The sequence below is a fragment of the Silene latifolia genome, chromosome 7, assembly GCF_048544455.1.
Source record: "Silene latifolia isolate original U9 population chromosome 7, ASM4854445v1, whole genome shotgun sequence".
In the NCBI taxonomy this organism is placed as follows: Eukaryota; Viridiplantae; Streptophyta; class Magnoliopsida; order Caryophyllales; family Caryophyllaceae; genus Silene; species Silene latifolia.
Genome location: NC_133532.1, coordinates 46,257,886 through 46,264,021, shown reverse-complemented (window position 1 = coordinate 46,264,021; position 6,136 = coordinate 46,257,886). Strand labels below are relative to the sequence as shown.

General features: G+C 40.0%; 1 non-coding gene across 1 annotated transcript; it reads left to right on the top strand.

The window, feature by feature from the left end:
* Positions 1 to 315: 315 nt before the first annotated feature.
* LOC141593563 (small nucleolar RNA R71) lies at positions 316 to 422 on the top strand. Its single transcript, XR_012521638.1, has one exon. It is a non-coding gene; the product is annotated as a small nucleolar RNA R71 (small nucleolar RNA).
* Positions 423 to 6,136: the final 5,714 nt, after the last annotated feature.

The following is a 6,136-nucleotide window of genomic DNA, read 5'->3' as shown; positions in this document are numbered from 1 at the left end:
ATCATGGCATTGACATGATGCTTTGGTGATTTTGAGGCTTCTTCAAGTTTAGCCATTGCTTTCTCAAACTTCAAGTTTATGGTATTAATATGGGAGCACCCAATTGAGTAATAGAGTCCACTTCATGCTTTCCTCCTCTAGTAGCCTTGCGAGGTCTACTATATTGTGAATTATGGACCGCCATTTCCTCAATTTTGTTCCAAGTTTGATTATCGTCAACTTCGGTGAATATACCATTTGATCCCCATGTTGAGAATGTTTCTTGAGCCTTTATAAAGACCGTTCCAAAATTGTTGTACCAAGAACCACTCACTAAGTCCATGATGAGGACATGAGCGACAAATTCCTTTGAATCGCTCCCAAGCTTCATACAAAGATTCTTCATCTCTTTGCTTAAAGCCCGTAATTTGAGCTCTTAGCATGTTAGTCTTTTCCGGTGGGTAGAACTTTTTGTAGAAAGCTAGAACCAATTTCTTCCAAGAGTCAATTCCGAGAGTAGCCTTATCAAGGCCTTTCAACCATTGTTTGGCGGTGCCAATTAGAGAAAAAGGGAATAAGACCCATCGAATTTGGTCTTGAGTTACACCGGTTTGTGAAATCGCATCACAATAGTCACAAAAAGCCTCCATGTGAGAGTGAGGGTCTTCACTAGGCATCCCCCCAAATTGGCTTCTTTCGACTAATTGGATAAATGCGGATTTAGCAATGAAATTTCCGGTTAAGTGTTGTGGTGTGGGAGTACCATTGGGTAGGTTCTCCTCGGTTGGTACGGAATGTGATAAAAATTTACGCATTGTGGGTTGATTTTGTGTTGGGTTCTCCTCACCTTCTCTTGCAAAAGGGTTGACGAACTCAATAGTATTTGGTTAAATATCAACAACCTCACCAATACCTCTCAAAGTTCTTCTAGCAAGTCTTTTATTGGTTGTCAAAGTTCTTTCAATTTCGTGATCAAAGGGTAACAAGTTACCTTGTGATCTTCTAGACATGCAAAATATCAAGCAACTCGAAAATAATTAGAACAAACCTTGAGGAGTTTTACTTCCCCAAGGCAAAGAAAGACACAACTAATAACAATTTAAGAAAATCTAAATCAAGTTAACACCGTCCCCGGCAACGACGCCATTTTTGGCCGGACTCACTTGGAGGTTTAGTTTTCGGTACTTGTCGTTAGGAGCACCTAGACCAAAACTATATTTATAAATCCACAAACAACTCTACAATTAGTAAAGAGGCAAGTAAAGGTCGGATCCCAAGGGACGGGAATTGAGATGAGAATTTCAATTGCAACTAGTGGTGTCTAGGGGTGTCACATTTTGGGGTTTGAATAGAAGATCACTTAGACTAAATAGTAATGAAAGAAAACAAGCAAGATGATTAAAAGGGATGTAAACAATTGATAAAAGGCACTAGGGTGTCATGGGGTCACAGGGGATTCATGGGAATTGATCATACAAACATATTCTCAAATTATAAGCAAGCAATTATTGTTGTGATGGATCGAGTTGGTTTATGTCTTACAATCCTAGGAAAGTTTGGGTCCCGGAGCCGAATCGTTTAGATTGTACAACACCTACAAGTCGACTTAGTCTTTCCTACTCAACCACATGCATGGTCTAATGAGACTCGAGTTGGTTTATGTCTTACAAGTCTCATTGAAAAGGTAAGTGATGGGTAAAAAATGCAGGGATTCATAGGCTCGCATTTCATCAAACATAACATGTGCATGAGTTGAGATCACAACAAGCAAGCAAATAAACCATGAAAATATATTAGTTTAAGCATGAATCATCCCCCATGTTGGTTTCCCCTAATTATCCATTAACCCTAGCTAAGGAAACTACTCACTCATTATCATGTTGAACATGCTAGCAAGGTTGTCAATCATACCAACAAAGTAAAACATGGTGAATAAATGAAGATGATTAACAATAATTGAAAAGGGATTAAGAGAGTTATACCTACTAATGATTCCAATGATAAAGCAAAGAATAGTAGAAGTACTTGATGATTGATTGGAAGGTTGTCAATCTCCCAATAATAACCCAAATAATCTTCAATTACCCAAATGAAAGATGAACAAAAGAGAAATTAAGGAAATGAGATTTGTATTAAGACTTGATTAAAAGTTGATTACAAGATTAAAGAGAGATTTGATTGATATAAACTACACTAGAGATTGATAAGAAGAACATGCTTCTCTAATTAGACTAATGGGGTATTTATAGTGGGGATTAGGTACATAAATTAGGGTTTACTAAGGGCTTAAATGACGATTAAGTCCTTGAGGAATCGCCGGTCTTAGAAAGATATGCGCATCCTTCTTTGAACAAGTAGAAGACGGATTAGCTGTCATACAATCCGAGCATCTTGGGCACGGGACGGGCAGATTGTTGGTCTTTTGGACGAGCGGATTCAGGGCATTTCGCTCGGATTGTGGTGGTTCTGGACGAGCGGCCTTCTGAGGAAGACGCTCGGATTGCTATTGCTGGACGGGCGGATTGTGGTCAATCCGCTCGGATTCTCTTTCAGCTTCTTCGTTTCTTCTTTTCTTCCTTTTTCTTCACAAAATCCTTGAGGATTTTCTCGGGGATGCAAGGATCTTTTCTCATCATTGCCCATCTACTATAGTATGTACAAAGGCCTTCTAGTCTTGTCTTCTCTTTGATGCTTGGTCATTGAATTCAATCAATTTAGCTCTATTTTGCCATGAAAATGCAAGGTTTGCACTCCTTTCCTACCAAGGGATCAAAACCTCAAAGAATATGCAAAACAAAGGACTAAAGACAATAAATGACCCAAATATGCACTAAAAAGCATGGGAACAAGGCTAATTCGGGGACTAAATATGCTCAAATAATGGTCACATCAATACTATACACCACACATGACAACCACTCAACATTACTGAGTAGGAAAATCTACCTTTAGCAATTACCAAAAACACCGCATACATCCATATGAAGACAAGACAACCTCCATCAACACCTATCACAACCCGTAGAGAAAATCCTATTACTAACAAGCATAACCATAAAGAAACCTAGGTATGATGATGATGACTTACCTATGATATGCTCGGCATTCCGGGGACAAGACCGCGATCCAACACAAGTCTCCGTCCCCATGGTGTCTCCAAGTGTAAGGGATCTCAAAAGGGTAAAGGTTGGTGAGGTAGAAGGTGTATCTTCAATTAGATTTTGGGAGGAAAAGAAAAACAAAATGATTTGGTTTTACGACTTCACGATTTATAAGTTATCACTGAAATCGACGTACTCGATCGAGTGACCTCTACTCGATCGAGTCACTAGACTACTCGGTCGAGTAGCCTTTGCTAGATCGAGTTCCCACATCCCAAGGTTACTATGACGCAAGTCTGAACTAGCAAAGGTTCCAATAGGCCACACATGTGTCTAAGGTCAGTCAACAGACAGTCAATGGGTCCCTAACCGGGCGGGTATTACAGTCTTCCCCCCTTAAAAAGAACTTCTTCACCGAACCACTATAACCATGCCACTCGACCTCCCATGCCGACTAATCATCATCATTATCCTCTCTCACGAACAAAACTATCACAACACAACTTCATCATGAGTCATCATCCAAACGTTAACAATTGAAAAGATGCATTCATACAACTATTACTTCCTCTTTTTCTACGCAAATGCAACACTATACAATACCCAACACTATGCAACACGCAAACAAGTTCAACACAATTAAATTGCTCAACAAAATTTCCATCTCCATAACAATGCATCAATAGAAATTACTCCATAATTGATTAATCATTTAAACAACATTGGATTACTTGAAAGAAACAACAATTAAATTACTAATAAATTACTTAAAAGACGACGTTTTTGGCATTTTCTCACGCGACATTACTCTTCCCCTCTTAAAAGAAACTCCATCCCCGAAGTTCACCTTTAAAATGAGCTATATCATGATAAAACGAAACTCAAAACTTATCTTTTGACATTACAAACTAATCATGGATTTATGTTAACATATAATATGGAAATAACCACACAAAAACAAATTTGTCATGCCTAGCAATGCCACCCAATATATATAGAAAGTAAAAGTAATTCGTCCATGTAACATCATGACAAAATGATTACCAAACAATTATATAAACTTAACAACCGCATAGAATGATACTTAAATAAAATTAGTAACCACATAGAATCAAAATCATTGCATACCGTCTTAATACCACTCATACCTAAGTATAAAACACAAGGTAACAATCAACGACCATGATAACGACATATAACGTCAACAATTACTCCCATGTTCCGAAGTGGCTCAAGTAAAACGGTCTATATATTCAAGCAGAGGTACTCGATCGAGTTAGGTGTACTCGATCGAGTACAAAGTAGGTTACTCGATTGAGTTAAAAATACTCGATCGAGTATGTGCATATTAGAATGCTCATTAAAACGCCATATACATGGTACTCGATCGAGTAGCTTCAAGTCAGAATGTCCTCAAATGTGTGGCAAGCAAAGAAACATACCAAAGTTCAGGGTTTCATCCCCGATATCATTGTACCTACACCAAGTTTAGAAAAATTCAGACACAAAGTATGGCCTTATGGCCGCTTGCAAACCAAATAAAAATCCAAATACCAAAGTAAAAGTAACAACCCAACATAAGTCCGCTAAAACAAGCATAAACAAGAAACATCACTCGAGGTCACTGCCTCGATCCTCCTCCATTTCATCAGCTCCTCCTGTTTCCGACGTGCTAGCTCCTGACGTGCCTTCTCCCATCCCTGGGTCTCCTCCACGGTGCTAGGCATCCATAAGGGTAGCTTGTAGGGGCTTTCCATGTAGGCGGATCCACTCCATAGGAGTGAAAGACATCACTATCGTTCTCTATACCGCGCCACAAAACCGGTTGGGCCAAGTTGGTCCCCACACCCTGAACATAGACAATATCGTGAAGGTTCCGGAACACCAAGTGTAACACCCCCTCATACCAAGGTACCTTACCAGGACTACCCAAGCATGAAAGGCTGTTACCATCTCGGTTGCCCGAGGTTAGTATATATCAAAAGCGTCCATCCTAAACACATTTATTAGAAGTATTGTAAAGTATTAATGTTTACAACAATCCAAATCCAAACCAAAACCAATAAAGTGAATCCAACTGAGGACAACTACAAAATCATAGCTAAGACTCGTAACTGTGATACTATAACTGGTGATGACGACTTCCCCATGACTGCCCAAGCTCACCAAATGCAATACCTGTCAAGTCTGCTCACCATCCTCGAATGGATCACCGCCGGTTTTACAAAACAACAACAACGGGGTCAGTACCATCCAATTAATGTAAGACAAACAAACAATGTAACCGGCTGATTATCCTCCATAGTAATCGACTACACACCGAAGTGTGTAGCCCTGCCAGATTACCCATCGCAACAGGTAATCCACCCCGCCAGTGGGTGACCGCAGCCCATCCCCACCAAGTCCAGTTCATCAACGAGCGACTAACTATCCATGTCCCTTAATGTGCACATCCCCTCTCGTGACAGGTTCCACGGAGGGCGAACTAGGGTGTGAAGCCACTCCCGCAAGTGACTCCACCACAATCACACACGCACATAGCATCACAGCTGTCACAACACCACAACCGTCACAACACAACCACACCAACACCGTCACCACAACACCCATCCTCCGATGATCAGCAGATAACAACAATTATGACCATATGCAAACTCAATCAATTAACAGTACTGAGGAGGAGAAACTCTACCTTTTCGCAATCCAAGCACACTTAAGCAATCAATAGCAATTCCTCATGACACCGTCACCTACATACAATAATCACATAATTCCAATTACCACATCGCACAATCCCATTTCCCGCAATTTATAAATAAAGGCAAAACCCTAAATATCAATCATTGAATATAAGGATGAGGACTTACCGCCGATGAATCAAATCAAAGGAAAGAATACAATTACTATGATCACCCAAAGGAGAGATTCAGAGATGATTAGAGCGTCGTAGGATGTTTTAGGTTTTGTCAGTTATAATTAGAAACTGGTCATCGTAATATATAACGCCCTAACCATTTCCAAATCAAACCGCGGAAATAATACTCGACGGACCGGAT